The sequence below is a fragment of the Lagenorhynchus albirostris genome, chromosome 9 (genome assembly GCF_949774975.1).
Source record: "Lagenorhynchus albirostris chromosome 9, mLagAlb1.1, whole genome shotgun sequence".
NCBI classification, from domain to species: Eukaryota; Metazoa; Chordata; class Mammalia; order Artiodactyla; family Delphinidae; genus Lagenorhynchus; species Lagenorhynchus albirostris.
The window spans coordinates 53,097,836-53,124,403 of record NC_083103.1 but is presented as its reverse complement, the minus strand read 5'-3'; the positions used below and the strand labels follow the sequence as shown (position 1 = coordinate 53,124,403).

The 26,568-nt window shown below is 39.3% G+C and overlaps 1 protein-coding gene across 1 annotated transcript in view; it reads right to left on the bottom strand.

The window, feature by feature from the left end:
• Positions 1-26,568, bottom strand: part of UVRAG (UV radiation resistance associated) — a 366,512-nt gene that overhangs the window by 296,834 nt on the left and 43,110 nt on the right. The window lies entirely within an intron of this gene.

Sequence of the window (26,568 nt, the reverse complement as noted above, 5' to 3'; positions counted from 1 at the left end):
AACAGTAGAAACCAACAAAAATATAAGATAACTTACGGCACAGCCAAATCATCTCACATCAGAAAGAGAAAACATTGGCAATGCTGAAGTCTAAGCACAATAGATTTATTCTCAAAAGCTAGTTCCCTGTGTCAGATCATTATTTTCAGAGACTTAAAAATAGAAACCATGGGCTCAGTTTTAAATATGCTTAAAGCTCTCCCTTCAGGCTGAAAGCCCACTTTGCTAAGTCCATCTTTAATTACATGTGCAGTCAGCCAGAAAAGTTCAGTTCTTCCCTTCCATGCACATACCAACCCAATCCTTTCTCCCAATCTAGAGATTAAGATTCTTTGACAGAGAACGTTATTGTCTAATAAAATTGGTTAATACTCAAAGTACGAAAAGCCCCAAATGTACTTACAAAAAGTTCCTAGGGCTTACTCTAAAAGACTTATATTTCTACAATCTGCCAAAGGTTTCCATTTCACACCCTGGATTACAGCAACTATTTCCTTCTACTATATATTTTTCATCAACCTTCTCAGTCAAGATTTTAAATTGACAGGAACTATTAATTGCCTATACACAACAATCACATCTATTCTGCCATAAGATTCCAAACTTGGTCCTCTATTCAAAAACCCGAAAACATTACGCAAAGCCTCCAGCATAAAGTACAAACTTCCCATTATTCCTTTCAAAGCCTTGTGCAATCCGACCTCTCCATAACCTATCCTTACTGCCCACTAGATCTTCCACATACCCAACCCCTTAGTCACACGTGACTGATTAAGGTTCCATGAAAAAGATCATGCATGGTCCTAGCTCCATGCTTTTGCTAATGCTAGCCCCTTAATCTAGAATACTACTCTCTTTAAGGAAATCCATTTATGCTTCAAAGTTAAGGAGAGAAGATTCCTCCTTCCTTATTCTCTAACTGAACTGTTTCTTTTTAATGCAATTAAAAAGAAACACTGGGAGGTTAAACCAGAAATGCAGAAAAATTATTACCTATGGGGGTAAGAACAGGTTGGAGGGAATAGAGATAAAAGCAAGACTTCCCTGATACTTGTTTATGTGGTTTTAACTTCTGTACCATAAGAATGATTTACATAATCAAAAATAAAGTTAAATAAATAAGAAAAAGTTTAAATCAACTAAACCTAGTCCAAAATATAATAGCAATACCAAAAATTACCACCAGCCTTAGGCTATATCACCCACCTTTGCCCAAAATATGACCCTATGATCCAAGGAAATATTAAAGAAGTCAAGGTGACCTAAAGGATCCTCTCTGGTTCTCAGTTCCCCAGAACATCTACTTGACCAAAACAATGTATAATTATACCTAATATGAAATTATGGATAGTTCCAGATATTTGTCAATCTTCTCCAACTAGACTATAAGTTCTATAAAGGAGAGACTTTATTTTATTTACTGTTGTATCTCCAGCATCTAGATGAGTACCTAGCAAACAGCAGGAACACAATAAATGGTTTTTGACTGAATTAATGTATGTCCAGTGAATTAACCCAGTCAAGAAGGTCTTGGTATGACCTAGGCCTTGCAATGAACCTGAGTGGCCTGGAACCCTTAGTGGCTTCTGACACCCACCCACGAGATGGTGGGAGAATAGAGAGCACTTCAAACCTAAGAATGGACCTCAGAACTGAAAGGGAGCTCAAATCTTAGCAGCGCTTCTGGACTACAGCAAATCCTCAGCACTCATCTACCTTTAACTGCTCCAGGGTATACAATCTAGTAGTTCGTGGCCTGGTGGCACCATCTAGCATAAATACACTGCTCTAGAACTTGTCTAAACAGAAGTTAAATACCAGATTACCTCTTCAATGGCCCATCTAAAGATAGTTAAATTCAAATCTGTCTTATGCTCTAAACTGGCTCAATTATCTTAGAAAAGTAAAAATACTGAGCAATTAAAATTTACACAGACTTTGGAATTACTCTTCAAGATAACATTCCATGCAGCTTCTTCACCAGCCAATCTCCTTATACTTTCTCAAAGCTCTAAGCTTTCACAGTTATAAAAAGCTCTTTGTGTATCTTTCTACAGCAGGAGCTTTAGGCATCCAAGCTGTGCTCTAAAAACACCTATCTCCAAAACTAAAGCTGAATAGATTTTAATTTTTAAGTTGGAATTAACATGGCTTTAATGTCTTTGAAACACTGCCTATAAAACATTCTATATAAAGGTTAAAAACGTTCACTAACAAATAAAATTAAATCTTCTTACTCAGCTTTGATTTGGAGGACTGACAGATGTAGCTAGAGCACAACTCTATCTGCAACGTTGGCAGTGGGTAAAAGACCAGTAGGATCCTAAATTCCTTAACTTTTTTCTTTTACAAATCTCTCAAGTATAAATTCTAAAACAAGACTTAACTGCCATATGTTGTAGATCTGAAACATTTGCTTAAGTAAAAAAGTAAGCGTTACTCATTAGTATGATTGTAAACTGGTGCCTCTAAAGAATCTAAAATGGTTGGTTTTTCTTGGTAACAGAACTAATGCTCTTAGAAAAATGCTTTAAAACATAACAGTACATTAAATGATTTTTTTGCTTTGCTTTTATTTATTTTGTTGTGTTTTGTCCTGCCCAGCACCTATTTGGTTTAAGAAACAAAAAACAAAACAAAAACAAACAAGCAAACAAACAAAAAACCCTCAGCTATTCCTTTGTAGAACCACTCTCCTCTGCTATCAATCTATATAATACTTCCTGTAGAATTAACTCCACCTCCAACTCCAAGGAGGGTCGCGTGACTCAGATCAGGCCAATCAGCACATTCCATCCCCCTGCCCGTAACACATGATTAGGATCCTAGAAAACCTAGAAATTAAATTGTTGAGAGGTTTATTTTCCCCCTACTGGCCCAGAACCTGGAAAGGACATGGGACAAGAGAGGCTGGCAGTCATCTTTACACCACAGTGAAATGAAAACAGCAAGTAAGACAGCAGAGTCCAGAGATGTGGAGCAAGACAGAGGTAAGGGATTAAGAAATACAAACTACTATGCATAAAATAGACAAGCAACAAGGATATAGTGTAGAGCACAGGGAATTATAGCTATTATAGCTATTAATGCAGTGTAATCTGTAAAAATACTGAATCACTATGCTGTACACCTGAAATTAATATTGTAAATCAACTATACTTCAATTAAAAAAATAAAAGTAAAAAAGTCCTGGCAACAGAATTTGTCTCTGGATCAAACCATACCTAAAATGAGAACTACTGTATAATGACATATCCAGTCCCTATAAAACTATCAAAGATTACAACTAGAGAGAAGACTTACATTGTAACTGTTTATCAAGAATTTATCCCGGGGCTTCCCTGGTGGCGCAGTGATTAAGAATCCGCCTGCCAATGCAGGGGACACGGGTTTGATCCCTGATCCGGGAAGATCCCACATGCCGCAGAGCAACTAAGCCCGTGCGCCACAACTACTGAGCCTGCGCTCTAGAGTCCGCGAGCCACAGCTATCGAGCCCACGCGCTACAACTACTGAAGCCCGAGCGCCTAGAGACCATGCTCCACAACAAAAGAAGCCACCGCAATGAGAAGCCCACACACCACAACAAAGAGTAGTCCCCACTCGCCTCAACTAGAGAAAGCCCACCTGCAGCAAGGAAGACCCAATGCAGTCAAAAATAAAATAAATTTTAAAAATTAATTAATTAATTTTAAAAAAAGAATTTATCCCGTTAACAGGTTAGTAGATGAAGAGAACATTCTAATTTAGAGGCAAGGTACAAAGAAATGTTTTATTTTGTTAAACATCTCCATATTTTAGAAAATGGTAATTTCTGGTGGGTCACTCCATTTTTGTTGATATAATTTTGAACCTTAACCTTGGTGACGGCAAGTCAAAACACACCCCAGAACTAAAAGAAAACCAAAGCAATTTTCAGTAGTAAGGTACGCCATTGGTGTTCTATGTTCCTCCCAAATATTACCACCTTTCCCTGGCTGGTATCTAAAACTTTCTGGTTTCTGAGGTATAATAATGACCAAAGAGAAATGTGGTGTCCTTGATCTTGTTCCTCGTCACTGCTGGAGAGTGACTCAGGGAGGCTGATGGCCAACAGAAGGAGGAAGAAATGGTTATCATGCACCCTCCTTCCCTGTACCCCTTGCTTAAAAAACAAGAGTAACTGTGTTTCTTAAATATAATGACTCCACAAATCCCCACCGTCACCAAACTAAGCTATAATCCCACGCACCTTTTATGACTCCCAAGACCATGGTGACGTATCTCCTAAACAAATTTTGAGTCTAATTTGCTTAGTCTACAAGAGCTATTACAAATCAATAATATAATCAATAATCTATAGTCCAATAGAAAAGGGGGCAAAGGATACAAAAAGGCAGCCACCGAAAAAGAAATGGAAATGGTCAATAACCATATGAAAAGACGTATAATCCCACTCATAAAGATATGCACACCAAAACAAATATTCCAGCTTGTGGAGACTGTAGTTGCCAAAGAATGGCCGCACCAATACATCGCATCCCACATGCTCTCTTACAGTGTGATGCTGCCACTCCTCCTTGACGAACTGGCGTCTATGTTCCCTCTCCCTTAAATGAGGGCAGGCCTGTGACTATGGCAGAAATAATGCCATGTGACTTCTGAAGCTAAATCATAAAATTACCTGGTCCTCTTTACAGGATGCTCTTCCTCAGACTCCAGTCACCCCACTGTGAGGATGCCCAGCAGCCAAGTGGAAAAGACTTTGCAGGTGTTCTCCTCAGCCCCAGCTGAGAGACCCCAGCTATAACCAGACACGCAAGTGACCATTTCAGTACCCAGCCTCTGAGACGCCAGAAATGACATCAAGTAAAGCACAGACAAGTTGTTCCCACCAAGCCCAAACCAAACTGCATATTCATGAGCAAAATAAATGATGATGTTTTAAGCCACTAAGTTTTTTGTTTGTTACTCAGCAATAGAAAACAAAAAGATCTGATTAACCAAACCATTTTAGTCTCTGTCAGGGTTGATGCTAGTAAGGAAAATAATGTTGGAGAAAATATAAAATGGTCCATTTTGGAAGGACGGTGATTTAGCAACAATTATCAAATTTTAAAATGCACATAATATTTGACCAAGAAATTCCACAAATCACAAAAATGTGTGCAAATATGGGCTATAAAAGCAAAAACTGAATAACCACTCAAACTGTGGTATATTCACACAATGGAAAATTGCATAACCCTTACAAAAACAAAGTGCTAATATGAAACACAAACAAAAGAACAAGAAATTTTAAATGTCCACATAAATAAATACTACTATATACCCTGAATGATGTAGATCGTGAGTTGTTCTAAAAGGAACAGAAAGTAAACATTTCAAGATTTTCAGGATGCATCCTGTCTCCGCAAATTCTTTGGGTTTTTGTTTGTCTGTAATCCTTTAACGATGTCAAAACCTTTCTTATTTCATCAGTTGTTATAAAAAACCGGTGACTGTTGGCCACAGTTTGCTGACCCCTAATGTAGATACTCACTGAGTTATGAGAAGTTTTAAAGTAGCATTTGATTTGGAAATGTAGTCAAACTTGTCCTGAATACCGTTCCCCTTTCCTATTTCCAGTTCATTTTTTTTTTTCAGGTCAGCCATTTATTCTCAGCCTGGGGCCAGGCTAACTGGCATGGAAGAATTAAGGCCCAGGTTAAGTCAGATTACTGCTACTTTGGTACACTTTTTTGAGGGACAACAAAAGCAAACCTGGGAGAAAATTAGTTTTCCACATTTCCATGGAAGGTAAAAATGTTGAATTACCAAATCAAGAATTTAAGCTTGATAAATTAGGTCAATCTTTTTAAAAAAATATAAAAGCCCCTTCTATATTATAGCAGTCTCAATCACCTATTTTTTCTAATCTCTTGATCCCAGCTGAAAGACTCACTGTGAAAACTTTTGAAGAACACAGAAATGCTTTAAAACTAGATGCTGCTGGATAGAAAGCAGATGGTGCCAACACCCAATGTTACAGATTTAAACAAACAAACCACCAACTCTGATCTCTCATAAAAACTTTATAGCTCCTGTTCCTAACTGAGAACTTTCTCTGACACAAATTACACAACCTTGGAACCAAAGCGCTTATTTTGACATTAACTCTCCTCTCACTCAAGTTCAAGTAAGTCCTAGAATTTAATTCAGTCATTTACTATGCACTAACAGGCTTCTCCACAAGAAAAGACAAAATTATCTATGTCTCTGAACTTCCTGCATTTCTTATACATTTTGGCTCTGGGTTTTTTTGGTTTGGGGTTTTTTTTTTTTAATCTCTACCCTATTCACCCCAATCTTGGTAGGAAGTCCAAACTTGTCCTTTTTCTCCCATGTTTCCCCTGGGTAGTGCTGGTCTAAGAAACAGGCCTTTGTAGTGACAGATCCAGTATTGTTCTCCATGTATGTCTCTCTCATCCTCCCTCTCTCATTCCCCTTTCTTCTATTTTACTTGCTGTTATTTCCTTTACAGACTATGCTAGGAACTGTGGGGATACAAACATGGCATTCCCTAGTTTCAGAGTATGTAATCTTTCCAAAGAACCGGAGTTTGGGCACATGAAAAAGCCAGTTTGAGGTAAAAGTATCCAACATATACTTTCAAAGACCGCTTAATTAAAGAACTGTTATTTTAGAAACGTAAGACAGAAGAAAGACACAGAATTACACAGGATGACCTGGAGGTTAAAAACTGCAAGACAGAAGACAGCTTCAATGGTCCAAGTGTTAAAAGTAGTATCATGCCTGTAATTTGCTTCAAAATAATTGGGGTGAGGGAGGGAGGACAAGTATTGTTAGTTAGGTATATAGATAAAATAAGATCTACCATGAGGTGATAGTTATTGATAGTTATTACCAATAACAGGTAATAGGTACCTGGGAGTTTATTACATCCCACCCTGTATGTATGCATTTCAACACACATTTATATATAAAATATACATTATATTTCTTTATGCATTGAAATTTCCATAATAAAAAAAGTTTTAAAGTAATATCAATAAGAACAGAAAGAAAGGATGAGACTATATGGGAGCACAAAGACAAAAATGGGCTTAATGGGGAGACTAACCAGATAACGGATATGGTTGAGGACAAAGAGAAGATTGATAAAAGAAATAAAGGAGTTAAAGGACCTCTAGAAATATAAGAACTAATCAATAAAGGTGTTAGGGCAATAGAGTAGCCATCAGGAAAGGGAAAGGGAAGGAAAGAAAAGAAATATGTATATATACAAGAAACATCCTATACCCTATATCAAATCCCAGATGGTTTAAAAATATTCAAATGTAAATAATTAAAGCATAAAAGTATCAAAAGAAACCATGAAGAATTATTTTATAACCTCAAAGGTCTAAGAATGACATAAAACTCTGAAGCTATAAAAAGAAAGAAAAAAAATCAATAAAATTTACTATATAAAATGTTTTTAAATTATGCACGACAAAAACTAGCATATATAAAATCAAAGGAAAAAACCTAACAAAAAGATTTTAATTCATATAACAAAGACAATTTCACTAAAACATAAAGAGTTCATATGGGAATTCCCTGGTGGTCCGTGGTTAGGATTCGGCGCTTTCACTGCCAGGAGCCCAGGTTCAATCCCTGGTCGGGGAACTAAGATCCCACAAGCCATGAGGCGCAGCCAAAAATAAAATAAAGAGTTCATAGAACAAAAAGTTCAACCACCCAACAGAAAAACCGACAAAGAATATTAACAGATTAATTCACAGAAAATACAAATAGCACTTAAATAAGAAAAGACTCTCAACCTCACTCATAAGAGAAATGCAACTTAAAACTACACTAAAATTGGCACAGATCACAAAGTTTGATAACATATTCAGAGGTAGGCAGTGGCAAAACAGACACTTCCCTGAAAAAAGTATAATTGGTAAAACCTCTAAGATGGCAATGTGGCAATACCTACCTACAATTACAAATGCATAGATTCTTTGACCCAGAAATTCCACTTCTGCATTTATGTTAACCTTTGAATTGTGATCCACATGAATATATTACCTACCTTTTAAAATAAAACTAAATTTACATATTTAAAAAAACAGAGATGGCAACCAACCCTTAAGCCCAGGTATCTGTGATAGTCATTACCAGAAGCAGTGTGACATAGTGGTAAGAGAGTCAATAATCCTGAACTCAAGGGTGGTTCTAACCACTCACTAGTGGGCAAACCACTCAGTCTCTCTGAGCCTGTTTTCCTTTCCATAAAACAGAGATATTTCCTGCATGCTTACCTCTGTGGGTTATTTTAAGGATCAAATGAAATAATGGACATAAAAGCTCTCTGAGAAACTGTAAAGTATTTTACAAATATAAGGTATTAACAGAAATAGGGATGTCAAGAAAGGGATGTGGTTAGTGTAAAATGACGAATTGGTTTAGGCATTTCTAATCTGAAGTAAAGAGACAGATTTAGAATTCATCTATCTAAATAGAGGTAATAAAGTCACAAGAGTATAACAGATCTCCAAATGACAAACATTCAATAAAGAGAATTATAGAATTACAGAACTGAAAAGGATCTTGAAAGTCATCTAAGCCTTTGCTACTCAGTATCACCTGGGAACCGGTTGGAAATGCAGATTCTCAGGTCCCACTACAGACCTTACTCAATCAGAATCTACATTTTAACAAGATCCCCAGGTAATTTGTGTGTACATTTTGAGTTTAATAAGCACTAGTCTAAGCCATTTTACTCATTTTTTAGATAATAAAATTGAGGTCCTAAGTAAATGGAGCTACCCATGTTTACACTGTTAGTAAGCAGCAAAATCAAGGTTTGCACCCAGGCCTGATCTCCTAGGCTATGTGTACATGTGTGCATGTACACCATGTATTTGCTTCCCAGATACCCTGTTTCAAAGCCTTTGAGACATCTTTGCCTGGCAGATGTCCCATGCCCCTACTCCCATTTCTAATCAGCCACCCAGCCCATCAATCCTTTCTTCACAGTTATCTCTGGCATATGTTTCTTCCTCTCCACACTCTTCATTCATTTCCCTAAAGCTATTGTTGTTTATACTGTAAAAACCAGCTTTCTTCTCTTATACACATATCAACTTCCTCTTCTGCAAACAAGAGCTCACAAATAGTAATCTCTAAACAATTCCTTAAACAAGTACAAGCCATTATGCATTTGGCTGCTTGTGGGGGTAGGGATGGTGGGGGGCCCTGCTAAGCCTCATGGCATTGCTGGATCTTAGTTCCCTGACCAAGGATTGAATCTGTGCCCCCTGCAGTGGAAGCACAGAGTCCTAACCACTGGACCACCAGGATATTCCCCATTATGCATTAAATGTTAACATACTGATTTCAGGGAGACTCTATTTTTAAAACCTACCAAGATTAGCAAAATTAGAATCTTTGTGTCTTCATTTCCATTATTTCTTTCCCATTACCCCCCGCCTTCTCTTTGCCCCAGAAATACCCAGGTTGCCTTTATCTAATAAGGTCCTCCCACTACAATCAAGCTTTACTAAATAAATCCAAAGGCCCTAAATCTACTTTCCAGTACCATCTTCAATCCCAATCTGTCTCAATAAGCTCGCAACATTCACAAACATCCTCATGTCTTCATAATTCTCTCCTATACATTGTACCCTAACAAACCAAAGTATTTCAACATTTCTGGAGTACCCATGATGTGCCAGGAACTACACAATGAAATAGAAGACTAAATACCTCTGACTACCTCTCCTACATAAATTCAATAAAATTAAGAGCCCTGGTCTCTGCCCCATTTCCACATCTGCACCAAGAATTTTTGACTTTTTTAAGAGCCAATAATATGGGACTTTTATAGATGCTCAGCCACGAAAGAAATAGATGAAGAGGCAGATTAAGCCACCCACAACATGAGGACTAACTCCTGTGCAACAGCCAGTACACTGCAGCACTAGGGTAAACAGTTCCAGAGACTCCCAGCTACAAACTGAGTTCAATTAAATCAACCTGAGAAAAAACAAAGGGCATGTGCTTCAGAACAAAATCAGATTGTGAGCTATTTATTCCAGTTATACCAAACATTGGTTTTGTGTTGTGGTATAAACTTAGCCAACTTAGGTTTGAGTCCCAGCTCTGCTATTTCCCTTGGGTATGTAACTAATCTCCCTAACCTTCAGACACCTCATCTGTAAAATGGAGCTAATAACAGCTTCTACCTCACAGAGTTGCAATGAATGAAGAGTAAAGGGAAGAACTGCAAAGCACTTAGACACAGTGCTAGCGCATAAGGTAGTTCAATAATGTAACAATTATTACCCTACAGGTTGCCTCAGCTTTTAGTGGTCAGTTTACCTGTAGGTTCAAAATCTATCCACCTAACCGGAGCTATACAGGTTTGTGAAGGTAGAGACAAAGGTGAAACTGGAAAACTGTGCTTTAAATCCAAGAAGCAAACAGACTAAGATAGTGGGAAAAGCTCCAAATTTAGAACCAAAATAGCTGGGTATTCATTGTTCTTTTCTGGGCCTTGATTCTCTCACTGTTAAGTGGGGGAGATGGTTCTAACTACTGTGGCTAAAAATACTATGAGAATGGTTTTAAAGACACAAGGCAGCATGACAAAAGATAAAAGGGTAAGAGTGGAAAATTCATTCATGAATCATTTTTAAAGGATATTTCTGCAGTAGTGTGTGAAAATGAGCCAAGAATCTTGACTGGAGGAAAATATGACAGCAAATGGTAATCACAAAGTTGGACTAAAATGAGTACCTACAATTAAGCAGACAAATGTCAAATCATTCCTCATGACCCAACTCAGAATCTCCACTTTTGAGACATCCTTCCTGACCACCCTGCCCCAACCACTACCCTAAACCAAGATGATAACTTCTCCCCTCTGTGCCATGACTATGCTATATACATGCCACCGTCACAGTACTTACCACAATCATGCTCACAATCATGCTTTATCAACTATGTTTATATGGCTGTGTACCCCCAAAAGAGGGGTGAGCCTTAAATAAAGAAACCAAGTTTCATTCCTCTTTTTACCCATAGCACTTAGCACCTGACACAAAGTAGATACTCAGTAAGTGTTTGATGGGTGAACCAATGAGTAAACCATGGACAAGATTAGATATTTCACAGTGCCATAAGACAGCAGCCTTATGTATATGTTATATTTAACATACACATTAAAGTTATATTTTATATATACCTCTTAATAGCACTTCTATTTTGTCACCACTCTCGGCCTTTCTGTAGCCTCCAGTGACTATAAACTCCTTAAGAACCAAAACCATCTATTTATCCCAAGCACAGCCACATGGATATTCAATAAATGTTTGCTGAAGGAATAAAGGAATGATGAATGAATGAATATCTCACACTGCCTCACAGCTTAGGCCTCAGTCTCCCCTTATTTAGAAACTTCATCAGCAGCCTTCTCCCCACCACCTTCTCAATGACTCTTCTCACCGCCAGTCTCTTCTCAAAACTATCTTCCTACTCTCACAGTACAATGCCAAGGGCAGACTGATAAATGTGGAGCGAGTGTTAAGAGCTTGGAAATCATAATTTTACCACAATGACAGCCAAGATTACCTCAGACAAAAATCATCAATGGGGACTTCCCTCGTAGTCCAGTGGCTCAGACTCCACACTCCCAATGCAGGGGCCCAGGTTCATCCCTGGTTGGGGAACTAGATCCCACACGCCGCAACTAAGTGTTCGTATGACGCCACTAAAGATCCCGTGTGCCACAACTAAGATCCGGTGCAGCCAAATAAATAATTTAAAAAAAAAAATCAATGGATGATATATCTGGGGCGGGGGTGCGGCGGGGGAAGCAGGATATATTCATGATCTCAAAGTGTCTCCCTACAGACTGTTTATTAGTTAGTTTCAAGGGCAGACACACACATACAGAGTTATATAGTTGAGAAATCAGATAATATCTTGACCGAGTGACCAAAATAAACATCACCAGTAAGGGACAAATGGACATCATGTGCCTCCAGAAGTGATACCCTATGAAGGACGCATCACCACACATGAAATTCAATTGAAGGGACTTCCCTGGTGTTCCGGTGGTTAAGACTCCAAGCTTCCAATGCAGGGGGTGCGGGTTCAACCCCTGGTTGGGGAACTAGGATCCCACGTGCCATGCAGCATGGCCAAAAAAATGAAAAAAAAGAAAAAGAAATTCCAATTGAGAGAATGCATAATCTGAATCTAATCATGAGGAAACATCAGATAAAAAGAAAATGAAGAATAGTCTATTTTAAAAAGGGAGGGAGGGGTCTATCTGTATAATGACACTGACCTTAAAAAAAGAGACAAAGAAAAGCTGCAGAAATGTTCTACCTTAAAGAAGAGATAAAACCACTAAATGCAATACCTGACTCTAGAATGGATCACGAACTGGAGAAAAGAAATGTTCTATAAAGGACATTATGGGATCAACTGACAGATTATGAACCACAGATTAGATAAAAGCATTATATCAATGTTAATTTACTGAAACTGATAACTATACTGCAGATATAAAAGAGAACATACCTCTTCTAGGAAATACATACTCAAGTATTTAAGGATAAAAGGTCAGGATGTATGTAACTTAACTTCAAATGATTCACACACACAAAAAACTTATCTATATCTGTATAGACCTAAGAAGAGACAGCTTGCAAATGACAAGGCAAATGGAATGTTAACAATAGATGACCCTGGGTAAAGGGTAGAAAGGTATTCTTGTATAAGTTTTATTTTTGCAATTTTTCAATAAGCTTGTAATTCTTTCTAAACAAAAAGTTTAAAAAAGAAAAGAAAAACAAGTACTAGCTTGTACTAGCAATAAGACAAGAAAAGGTATAAAAGGTATAGAGATTGGGCTTCCCTGGTGGCGCAGTGATTGAGAGTCCGCCTGCTGATGCAGGGGACACGGGTTTGTGCCCCGGTCCGGGAAGATCCCACATGCCGCGGAGCAGCTGGGCCCATGAGCCATGGCCGCTGAGTCTGCGCGTCCAGAGCCTGTGCTCCGCAACGGGAGAGGCCACAACAGTGAGAGGCCTGCGTACCGCAAAAAAAAAAAAAAAAAAGGTATAGAGATTGAGAAGGAAGAAATAAAACTGTCTTTGTTCAACAGATGACATGATCATCTATGTAGAAAATCTGAGAAAATCAACCACAAACTCCTGTAACTAAGCAATTATCGCAAGGTTGCAGGGTACGAGGTAAATTTACAAAAGCCAATTGCTTTCCTATATACCAGCAATGAACAAAGGGAATTTGCATTTAAAAACATAATATCGTTTACATTATACTCCCCCAAAATGAAATCCTTAGGTATAAATATGAACAAGATCTACATGAGGAAAACTATACAACTCTAATGAAAGATATCAAAGAAGAACTAAATAAATGGAGAAAATCCATATTCATGGATAGGAAGATGCAATATTGTTAAGATGTCAATTCCTTCCAAATTAATCTATAGATTCAGTGCAATCCCTATCAAAATTCCAGCAAGCTATTCTGTGGATACTGACAAACGGAATAAACAAGTAAATCAAAGGAACAGAATAGAGAGCTCAGAAACTTATACCACCTAAGTATAGTCAACTGATCTTTGACAGAGGAGCAAAGGCAATACTACACACCTATTAAAATAGCCAAAATCCAGAATACTGACAACACCAAATGCTAACAAGGATGTGGAGCAATTTTCCTTCACTCCTGGTGGGGAGGAAGTTGTAGATGTAGCGCAAGGTGTAGGTGTAGAGCAAAGGTAGTCTTTCAACAAATGGTGCTGGAACAACTGGACCTCCACACACAAAAGAAGAATCTAGACACAAACCTTACCCTTTCACAAAACCCAACTCAAAATGGACCACAGACCTAAATGTAAAAACGCGAAACTATAAAATTCATAGAAGAAATCTAGGTGACCTTGGGAATGGCAACTACTTTTTAGATACAACAGCAAACACACTCTCCATGAAAGAAATAATTGATAAACTAGACTTCATTAAAATTTAAAACTTCTGCCCTCTGAAAGACAATGTCAAGAGAATGAGAAAACAAGCCATGGGGGAAAATATATGCAAAAAACACATCTGACAAAGGACTGTTACCTAAAATATACAAAGAACTCTTAACTCAACAACAGAAAAACAAAACAACCTGATTGAAAAATGGGCCAAAGACCTTAACAGACACCTCACCAAATAAGATATACAGACAGCAAATAAGCATATGAAAAGGTGTTCCACATCATTTTTCATTAGGGAAATGCAAACTAAAACAAACAAGATACCACTACACACCTATTAAAATGGCCAAAATCCAGAATACTGACCACACCGAATGCTAACAAGGATGTGGAACAATTTTCATCCATGGCTAGTGGGGAGGGAGTTGTAGATGTAGCGCAGGGTGTAGGTGTAGCGCAAGGCATTTATAGGGCAGTTGTAGATGTAGCGCAGGGTGTAGGTGTAGCGCAAAGCATTTTTAGGGCATTTTTAGGGCAGTATCACGCTACTCTGCGTGATACTATATTGGTGAACACGTGTCATCATACATATGTTCAGAACCAGAGAATGTATAACACCAAGAGTAAACCCTAATGTAAACTGTGAACTTTGGCTGATGATGATGTGTCAACGTAGTTCATCAACTGTAACAAACGTATGACTGTGGTGTGGGGTGCTGCTAATGGGGGAGGCTATGTACGTACAGGGGCAGAAAGTACTTGGAAAATCTCTGTACCTTCTGCTCAATTTTGCTATGAACTTAAAATTGCTCTAAAAAATAAAGTCTATTAAAAAAAAAAGACAGTCCTCCCCTCTACCTCCAGGATAACGTCCAAATTCCAAACCATGGCACACATGGCCCTCCATAATCTAATCCCAAACTATACCTCTCCAGCTCGTTTGTTTCCACCATCCTCCTCCAAGATCCTTAAACTCCAGCCTCACATAATTATCTGCCATTTGCTTTTACACCTACTTACCTTTTTGCTCAAGCTGGTCCCTCTGCTAGAATGCTTTTCCTTCTCTTTCCCACCTCAGCATTTAGTTCAAACCATCTCTTATATTACACTAAAATGGTCTGCTGACATAGCTGCCTTAACCATTAGATTATAAATCCCTCCAGGGCAAGGACAGTGCCTTATTTATCGTATCGGAGCCTAACAAACTGCAGCAGTAGTAGTAGTAATGATAGTAGCAAGAGCAGACATTTAGTGAGCATTGAGCAGTTACTATGTACCAAGCACCTTTTTAGGCAGATTTATGACCCACATAATTCTTTCAACAACCCTACAAGGTAGGTGCTATAATGCCCATTTGATCTGAGCCTCCCTGAGACATAGGGAGATTAAGTAACTTCCAGACTACCAACTAGGAAATAATGGAACCGGATTTGAACCCAAGCATCAGGCTTTAGAAAACATATTCTTCACCACTGTGGTATACATGGTAGAAACGCAAAAAAAAACACAAACTGTTAAACAAATGATAGTGTAGAACAGAGTTGAGCACAATATTTGTGGAATGAAAATGTTAGGGACAGAGACTTCCCTAGTGGTGCAGCGGTTAAGACTCCGCGCTCCCAATGCAGGAGGCCCGGGTTTGATCCCTGGTCAGGGAACTAGATCCCACATGCATGCCACAACTAAGAGTTCGCATGCCACAACTAAGGAGCCCACCACGTGCCACAGCTTAGACCTGGCGCAACCAAATAAATAAATACTAGAGGAAAAAAAAAAGAAAAGAAAAAATTATTTGCTTTTAAGAAATTATAAAACCGTATTCAAAGATATTCTGGTACTCCAACAATAAGAGAAGTTAGAGAAAGAAGTACACCAGAGTCTAACGCAGTATTTGGTACACATCAGAAATTTAATATCAATTAATTAAATTTTTTAACAGATTTTATGTTTACTTCTAAGTACCAACTTATTTTGTCTTTATTTTTGATATAATATCTAAAATGCACTGCATATTTTGCTAGCTCATTGAAGAGGGCATTGATAAGGTAACCTATTCTTGAAAATACAAGGTAGTAACAGTGCGCAACGATTTTTAGTAATTTGCAGGTAGTTTTAAAACATCCAAGTTTATAAAATATCAAAAATGCAGCTAATGTACAATTAAGAAATTCTGCAATTCTAGTGTCCCCATATAATAATCAGACTGATTTCTTTTGGTAGAAATAAAGGAATATCAAACGTAAACCAGTCAGTCAAGGGCACTGGGACAACTGTTCTTTATTTTTATATTTATATTAAATACCTTGCATGTAGGAAAAACTCCATTTAGTCAATTCACTAAAACAAGCTTGAAATACCTACTATATGTACAGTTCTGTGATGGGACCAACTCCATCCTGTAATGAGTACAGTCCTGTAAAATATCCGATACCTGAAATGAGCACCCTGCAGCCTACCTGCCTATCTTGCTTTCTGATCTATTTTCAGATTGAAAAATTAGAAAGTCTTTCCCATGTTGCTGCTTTTCATATATACCCTTATATTAATATTTTAGGGACTTCCCTGGTGGTCCAGTGGTTAAGACTCCAAACTTCCTTTGCAGGGGTCACGCGTTCAATCCCTGGTCGGGGAACTAAGATCCCACATGCCGCGAGACTTAAAACACAGCTTTTCCATACTCCTAAATTAGTTTCATGTTGTGTTAAAAAAAAAAAAGTGTAGTTTTCCTGTATTAGCTCTTATACAAAAAAAAAAAGACTGGAATTGTGACGGGAAATAATTCATATCCTCTGAAAGACTTAAGTAGGTTGGAGGAAACAAGACATAAAGTTGCTAATCCTGTGCTTAACATAAATCAAAGGAGGTACTTTATAAATATCTGTTGAATAAACGGATTACTCAGTCAGTTTCTTCCACTTCTGCACTTAGAACTAGTTTTGACATAGGTTAACATGAACACATGTAGCTCACAGTTAAGCCCTTAGTCAAAAAAATATAGTTATGTTAAAAGAGATCCAAGTTTTTCCAGGAAAAAAATAGACCATAAAAGTCTGATTTCCACTTTCACTCATTTGTATCTTCTCTTTTTTTCTTACCCAGGAATCTACTGACATAAGCCAAAGGCAGCTGTCAGTTTCAGCTTCCTTGTTTTCCTCATTATTTTCAAAAAAGCCTGACTGCATCTTGTAGGACATTCTAAAAACCATGGTGGGAAAAAGTACCAGATATTTCAGTGGACCAGCAAACAGAGATTCCTAAGTGCTGGGTTCTAATACTCAGTTTTCTCAGTTTCTCAACCAATAAATGCACTTGACTCCAGTTTTTCAATGACTGATAACATTACTAGTAAATGACGTCTATGGCAATCAGCATCAAACATTACACAAATAAAATTCCTCACATCAAAAACCCCACAATCACCAGATGGCTGCTGTTTCAGAAATGTGAAGCAGTAAAGAATCAGGACTTCTTAAGTGGGATATTCAAAAAAGGATAGACAGGAACAAAACAGGAAGACTAATCACTCACATTACACAGGGACATTCCAAAGTTTCACTAATACATACCATAACAGGCGGAAAGGGGATGGAGTCTGACAGCTCAGCCTGAAAAGAGAAGTTTAAAATACAGTCTCTCCTACATTTTAATTCTAGCCTAAAATCCCCAAAGTTGTAGGGATAATGTGTCAAAGCCCAGAGATAAGTTTAAGAAACAAATTCTCAAAACTCCAAGCCAAGCACAGTGAAATAAATGCTCATGAGAGACGCAGGATCTGGTCAGGTCTTTGCCACCAGCAGGAAAAGCAGGGCACTCAATTCAGATTTGTTAAATTAATACTCTTTACTGACTCCCTGAGGGTGGAAATAAACAGAGGGACCAAGTCTCTGGCCAGGAGAATAGTTTCACCTCTGAGGGCTTCAGAATTTGCATCTATAAAATTCTATGATTCAAAATTCATGCTTCCATCTTAAAATAAGATGGAAAACAAGGGTATATAATATTATACCAAAAAAGTATACTATGAAATAGGTTTTGGAAAAAATTCCAATGTCAAGTTTCCATTCTCCACGTGCTCCTCTACATGTATAATCTAAGAACACAACTCCTAAGATACAAGACATTTAAAAACTTTAACTGAGAAGTTACTGATGCCATTAAACCTAAAACAAAGTATAAAACCTAAAAATGTTTCAACCCCTCTCTTAATATAGATCTGTCTGATTTTTCTAAAACATCCCTAGTTTGTATCTGCACTCATTCAAGCACATTAAAAATGACAAGTATTTTTTCCCCCAGTAGTAATATGTCTACTGATGAAAATACACAGATTATCAAAAATATACATTTGGAAAATATGAAAACCTAATTCTTTTTTTTTTTCATTTTACTACTCACTCAGGCCTAACTTACTAGTTTCAATTCTTCTCTGGCTCTATTTCCAGTCGGTTTCACTTCTAAATTTTCTGCCGCAAAGTTAAGAACTGTGACCCAGTAGAGAAATTTTAAAGTTAACACTGAATAAGAACATAGCTTTTCCTTTCAAAGGAAAACTAAACATTTTCACACACACACACAAAAATTGAAAAACCTTAAATTCCTAATGGCATTTTATCACGTAAAAATAATGACTTTAGGATGCTGATATTTTCTTTGTGTCTGAAGCTTCCTCACACCGATTTGTTTACAAGAACCAAAACAGCTCAAAAATTGCTATCATTTTACTGTATAGCTATACAACACAGCTATACACTATTTTCTTATTAGAGTCACAAGGAAGGGGCTCAACAAATATTTGTGGAAGGAATAAATATACGTAACATTGCACGGGGCACATGTTTCCAATAAGATACGGCCTTCTCTCTGCCTTCAGTGGCCTTGCCAACGAAACAAATCTTTTAAACACATAATAAAAAGATGATTAAATCAGACTGACAGAGTAAGACATCTAATAAACAGAAACATGTAAAGGAAAAATATATATCCCTTACAGCTAAATTAAGTTTTAGAAAGCTTTTGTGCTTCTACCATTTTTTTCTTATATGTGTTTCAATCCCATTTCCTTCCTCTCTTTAGGCTGTTAAGTTCTTCAAAGGAATGATCCACATACAAATAAAATTTTAAAATAAAAAACGTACTGAGTTCCTACTACGTAATCAGCACAGTGGTATGTAAAGGTGCTGTGGGAAAGAAAATAAAAAGCGTGATGGTCTCGAACTTTGAGATAACTTAAAGCTTTTGTTTTTCACCAGACTCTGAAAAGAATAGGTATCTATGGAAAGTGGGAATCAAAGACCTAAACTGCAGTCCCTGTGATGACACCCTTTGTGACTTTGAGAAAGTTACCCAGACCTTAGATTGCTCATCTGTAAAAGGAAGTGGTTACTGATAGAACTCTCCTATGCAGAAGAATTCCAAGTAATTTATGTAGATACTCTGCCCTCAAGGAGGGGGAGTATCAATCCCCACTCCTTCAGTGTGGACTGTACAAAGCGACTTCCTCCCAAAGAGGAAGGAGGGATGGAGGGATGAGCGGGAGAAAGTAACCTTACAGCAGAGAAACCTGACAAACACAACTGCACTGGTGACGATGAAGGTTAACATCAATAGTGATAAGTCATGTTAACAGTATGCACACTTGATATGACAGGATGAAAATGGCACTTTACTTCTCCAGCCTTTCTCCCAAAAACCCATAACCCCAATCTAATCATCAGGAAAAAAACAAAAACACCAGACAAATTCCAATAGAGGGACATCCTACAGAATACCTGAGAAGTACTCAAAACGATAAAGGTCATCAAAAAGAAAGAAAGTCTGAGGAACTGTTACGACCAAGAGGAGGTTAAGGAGATAGGTGAACAAAATATAACGTGATGTGCACGATGGGATCCTGAAAAAGTATATTACGTAAACACTAAGGCTCCATCAACAGATGAATGAACAAACAAAATGTAGTATATAAACACAATGGAATATTATTCAGCCTTAAAAAGAAATGAAAGTCTGATACATGCTACAACATGGATGAATGTTGAAAACATTATGTTGAATGAAATAAGCCAGACACAAAAGGGCAAATATTGTATGATTCCCTTATAAGAAGAAGGTAGAATAAGCAAAGTCATAGAGACATAAAGTAGAACAGAGTTTACCAGGAGCTGGGGGAAGGAAGAATGGGGAGTTGTTTAATGAGTATGGTTTCTGTTTGAGATGATGAGAAATTCCAGAAATGGATAGTAATGATGGTTGCACAACATTGAGGATGTACCTAATGCCACTGAATTATACTTAAAAATGATTTAAATGGCAAATTTTATATTATGTATATCTTACCACAATTTTTTAAATGAAGGAAATCTGAATAAAATATAGACTTTAGTTAATAATAATGTATCAGTACTGATTCATCAATTGTAACAAATGTACCATACTAACGAAGATGTTAAAAATAGGGGAGGGCTTCCCTGGTGGCGCAGTGGTTGAGAGTCCGCCTGCCGATGCAGGGAACACGGGTTCGTGCCCCGGTCCAGGAAGATCCCACATGCCGCGGAGCAGCTAGGCCCATGAGCCATGGCCGCTGAGCCTGCGCATCCGGAGCCTGTGCTCCGCAACGGGAGAGGCCACAACAGTGAGAGACCCACGTACCGCAAAAAAAAAAAAAAAAAAAAAAAATAGGGGAAAATGGGTATAGAGTATATGGGAACTTTCTGTACTATCCTCTCAATTTGTCTGTAAATCTAAAATTGTTCTAAAAATTAAAGTCTAGGGAATTCCCTGGCGGTCCAGTGGTTAGGACTCTGTGCTTTCACTGCTGGGGGCCCGGGTTCAATCCCTGGTTGGGGAATTAATATCCCACAAGCTGTGTGCACAGCCAAAAGGAAAAATAAAATAAAATAAAAAACAAAGTATTTTTAAAAATTCAAGGGAGATAAAGGTTAACAGCACTAATATTCCCTACCTCCTCCCATAAAAAGACAAGAAAAATGCTCTTTAAATGAATAAAAAACATGAGCAAGTGATCAGAAAAATTAATGCCAGGGACATGAACAAGCAAGTCACAAAAGAAATGAAAATGCTATAAAAATCTATGCAAAAATATTGAAACTCGTAGGGTTGTGTAAGGATAGAGTTCATATACTTTGCACAGTGTTTGGCATACAATAAATGAAGCTACTAAAACATAACTGATAACTAAAGAAATACAAATTTAAATAACAAAAAACATGTGTATGTAGGTTATATGTGTGTGTGTGTGTATATGTGTATATATGTATACATGTGTACGTGTAAATATCCTTTGAGTGAATGATTTCAAAGATACCTGTATATGGATATTCATTGCAACAAAATAACACAGAAAAACTGGAAACAGTCCAAAAGTCTACCAATGGGGGTTAAACAAACATAACTAAACATTATTATACAAAAATGTGGCAGATGTATGTATACTGATGACAACTGTCTAAGAAAAATAATAATGAATTGTAAAATTTTTTAAATGGAAGTGATTAAACTAGGTTAGGACTATAACTGCATGCAAAACTATGTGTTTATGTATGTAGTGACCCAAAAAGGGTCACTAAAAAATCACTAAAAAGCCTCCCCAGCTCTGAGTATCTGAGAAAGGTAGTTAGGTTATACTCAAAGGAGGAAGCCTTTGGGAAGGAAAGAAATGCTCTCAAACTTTTAAGGACATAATAAATACCTCAACTACAAAACACAAATTTTTATTTCAAAATGCCTAATGTGAAGGAAGTTATTCTTCAGATGAGCTTATATTCACTAGTTAATTACAAACCTCAACCAAAAATTAAAGAGCAAAAACAATCTTCAAAATGTGTGACCAGTTCAGGCTTTAATTACAGGTAAAGCAAAATCCTACAGAAGCAAAAGGAGGCAAAATTAAGTAGTAGTCCCATTTGACATAATCAAGTAGCTATAATATTATGGACTGTAGTTAGTACTCATAAATGTAAAGGTTCAGGAGTTATGCAGTGTTAACTGAATTTTTTCTTTAAGAAAAGTGGATTAAAATAAGAAAAATAAGTTAGGTCTTACAGTTTTGTGGGCTTTCTTTGAGCCAAAACAAAATAAATCTTTTTCTGGAGGCAGATTGGGGGTAGGGGGGAGTCCAATACTTTTGGAACTAATATACAGTAAATTAATATTTTAAACAATACAGCCACTAGAATCAATGGGACTTAATGAAGACTGGAATAAATGAGTAAATAATAGCAGGGGTACTCTCTATCCTAAAACAAAAATATACCTTAGAACTGTGGTTCTCAACCAGAAGTAATTTTGCCCCCTAAGAGACATTTGGCAACATCTAAAGACATTTTTGACTGTCAGGCCTGAGATGGTGCTGCTGTATACTGTGAGTAGAGGCCATGGAGGTGACAAAACATCTTACAGACCCACCTACCCACCCAAAATGTCAACAGTGCTGAAGTTGAAAAACCCTACCTTAGAAATAGGCTGGGGGTGGTGGGGAGAAACCACTGAATCTATGCTTTGAAATAATCAACTTTATCGTAGAAATCCTAAATCAACAAGGTTTGTTTACCTGTTTAGAAATATTGACATCTTATCAAATAGCATGGAATCTATTAAAGTGACACAATTTTCAAAGTGTTATTCAAAAGAAAGTTAACTGGATTTCCAATTTATCTAAACATTTGAAATTCTGCAAAAGCCACAGGCAAAAAAAAGACAACAAATTAATGCTAAAAGAAAAAAGTTTTTATACACACACACACATTCTCTGATTCTCATAACCAATATTGAGCAAAAGAAGAATATATTTTGCGTGATTCCATTTATATACAGTTCAAGAACAGTCAAAAACTCTTCTCTTATGTTAGAAATCAGAATAGTGGTTTCTCTGGAGACAAAGAAAAAGTAGAGATGGGAGAGAATATGAGGGGGACTTCTGGGATGGTAATAATTTTGTACTTCTTAATCTGGGTAGTACTTCCATAACTTTCTTTGCTTTGTGACAATTCATCAAGCTGTGTACTAATAATTGGTACACTTTGCTGTATACAGATAACCCTTTAATAAAAATGTTTACTTTTTTAAATGGTATATATTTATATCCTAAAAACTTGAGCATTTTGACCCAGAAAGCAAAATTAATGTCAAGAGCAAAAGTAAAGTGCTTTTGTTATACAGGCTGCCTTCCAAGAATTCAAGAAGGATGACACCCCCAGAAAGCTGTAAATACCATACTCAGCGATCACAGAGCATTCAGCCGTACACTTAAGCCACTATATATCCCTTGGCACAAATCCAAAACTTGGACAAACGCTTACAAATGCAGTTGGATTTATTCCACGGACAGTTTGTTTGGATTATTTCCCCCAATGTTAAACTGGGAACTGTTATCAGAGAACAGGCTCTATGAAACAAATGATGCTTTCTCTTTCCTAATCCCACACTTTCCCAAAGCTCTCCCAAACTAAACCCCTCTTGGCTCTTGACTCCTTTAGGATTTCTCCAGGATGCCTGTAACAGTGTCCATCATTGCCTCTCCCAGTATCCACTCTCACAGTCCACCTCCCGCCACACACATGAAAATTCACATTAATGCTCACTCCAGAGGCTAGTCTCCCCCACCAGACTTTCACTCTCCCCCAGCACCTTGCAAATACAATCCAAACTTCAGTACCCTCAAACTCATACCCTCCACAAACTCCCTTCCCAACAGCGCCCCAAAACCAGGGCCCATGCTACCCCAGTCTTTTAGATCCTCTTCTACCGCACAGAAAGCCCTTGCTTCTGCAAACAACTCAGCTCCATGGCCACCACTGTAGCTCTGATCTCCAGTCTCCTTCCCTTTAGGGGTCCCCACATCCCCACACTTTCCTGTATTCAAATCCATCCCATTGCCCATCCCCCCTCTGCCCCCAGCCTCTGCTTTCTTCCATCTGACTCTTTCCTAAGTACTAAGACAGGGACGGGAAGTTGGAGGAAGGGTAGGAAAGAACTCTGTCCTGTGTGGAAATGGTGGAGAAAAGACTGTTCAAGTCTGGAGCACAACAACCACGTGCTGGGGCTACAGTCAGAGGCTGGATTCTGAAAGCCCGCCCCACCACTCACTAATGGCAAGGCTTTGGCCAAGCGATTTTACAAACGTAAGCCTCAGTCTCTTGAACTACAAAATGGAGCTAATAAAAACAGCTGCCTCCCAGAGGTGTGAGGTTAAATCAACTACCAGCCAGCTGAGCACTTGGCACAAACCCAACACGGTGAATTCTCAACGACTGACTGTTTCTCTTAGGTCCTCTTCGTGGATGCGGGAAGATGAAAGGTACTTTCTTTCCGCCTCTTTAATGCTAAAGTTCCTGCAAAGTCTCCTCTTGGGGGAGAGCAAGAAGGCAAGGGAGAGAAGGAAAGAAGAAGTACTCTACAGATAGGTGGGTGATACAAAGAATTTTGTCAGGTCCCCAAACTCGGTGTTCTCTCTTTATTATCCGCTTACAATGTGGACGGATCCAAGTTGGATCCAAGAAACCCTTTATGCCTTGCTAAAGGATGGGGGGAAGACATGAATATATACAGCAAATGTGCCTCCACGGATACTCATTTGACGGAATGCAGTAGACCCCCCCCCTCAAATTGCTAAAATGCGTTCCTTGGGGGTCGGAGAATTAGGAAGGAAACCCAAAGTCCCAAAGGATTTTGCTTGAGAGTTTAAGGGAGTACTTCATAATAAGAAGAGATTAAAAGTAAATGCTGGAAACCCTAAAGACTTCTCACTTCGCCTGCAGCACAGAGTATCAATTGGTTTGTCAGCAAGTCAGTGAGTTGAGAAAGGAAGAGCGCTTTCCCCCGTCTCTCCTGGGACACCGGGGCTTCCCCGGGTCCCTTCCCAAGAGGAATAAAGGGGAGGGTCTGCGCCAGGGAATCCCCAGCTCCCTACGGAGTGGGACAGGAGGGCCCCCAGGGAGTTTCACTGGGTCCCTTCCCGCCTCTTCCCAGCCCATCTCCTGTAACGGGATGTCTCCTGGGACTCGAGGATCCCCTCCCAGAGGTTCGGCCATCCCTGGATTCCTCCCCTCCCAAGACCTCTGGACAGCCCTCCTCGGTCCTCAGAGTTCTTCCCGGTCACTTCTCAGGGTCCCCCGGCCTGTACAGGGTCAGCCCGCCGCCCACGGGGTCCCCTCATGGGCCTCCTCCCGTCCCCTCCCGAGCGCCGCGAGCCCGCGGGGTTACCTGCTGAGACGGCAGCTCCACATGCAGGGCCCGCGCGGCAGAACCGGGAGGCAGCGCAGCGGCCGGGCCCGGGGGCGGCGGGGGGACCGGTCCCCCGACCGACGCTGAAGCGCTCATCTTGACCCGGGAGCCGCCAAGCGGCGGGGCCGGCGCTCCTCCGGCATCCGCCACCACAGCCTAGTCACGACCCGCTGAGCCCCTGAAGCCCAGAAACCAGCCACCCGGGAGGCAGAACCGCTCTACCCCACCGCCGGCCACCGCCGCTGGCTAAGGAAGAGCCATATTACCGCAGTGCAACCCCCACCACCCGCCGAGACCTGGCTTGCCCATTGGTTCAGCTCCCACGGGGGCGGGACCCAATCACAGAAAACGGACGCGCTATTGGGCAGAAGGTCTGTCTATCGCCGGCAGGAACAGGCTGGGGGCGGAGGAACCCAGGGATGGCCTAAATTGCGTCTGTCAAGGGGAGGTAAAACCTGGGGCGTTGCTTCATTTTTTCCCAGTCTAATTGGTTCTTCCACTACCACGGGGCGGGGTCTCCTGGGGGAGCCGCAAGGACCATTGCTCGAGGTCGCTGTCAGTTGTCAGTAAAGGAAAAGAGGGGCGGAGTCTGATTAGGTAGACCTTGCGCCTGGGCTCTGCTGTCACGTGCAGAAGGCAGGAGAGTCACCTGATTAGTGAGAGTCAGTTTTGGGAGCCACTTCCGCCCTGACCTAGTTGCCATGGTAACCGGCCTCCCTCGGAGGGCGGGGATGCATTTGGCGCCAGCTGGGTCGTGGTGGCCGGTCTGTAGTTGCAGTTTCCCAGAGTAATCTTTTCCTGAGGGACTCTTGTCAACGTGTGAGGATTGAAAAGGAATACTTTATGGTTATACAGAAAACCACCACGCAGGATGCACCAAGACCAGAAACTTGTCGGACAGTCCTGCCAGCTCCACCCACGACCAGTTCCAACCCACAAGTCCCCGCCCCTCCTCACACTCCACTAACTGGTAGGCTGAGCCAGGCACCTCGGGACACTGTTTCACTTCTGTGAGTGGGGTGTTTATGCTGTTCTTGAAAAGCCTTTGCTACTTTTCTCCTCCTGACTAATGTTTACTTACCCATCAAATCTCATCTGGGGTTGGGATCCCAAAAGGCTTCTCAGATACACTCTGGGACCCTGAGTTAGGAAACTTGCCTCTACTACATTCCTGATTATTCTATTGCATTCTACTGTCTTTTAATAAGTTTGTAACACACATGTGCAGCCACACATACCCCTCCTGCAAACACACAAACTTACACACTGAATTTCTCAAGCAAAAGAACTTTGTCTGATTCATCTCTGGATTCCCGGTGCCTCGCAGAGAATCAGGACAT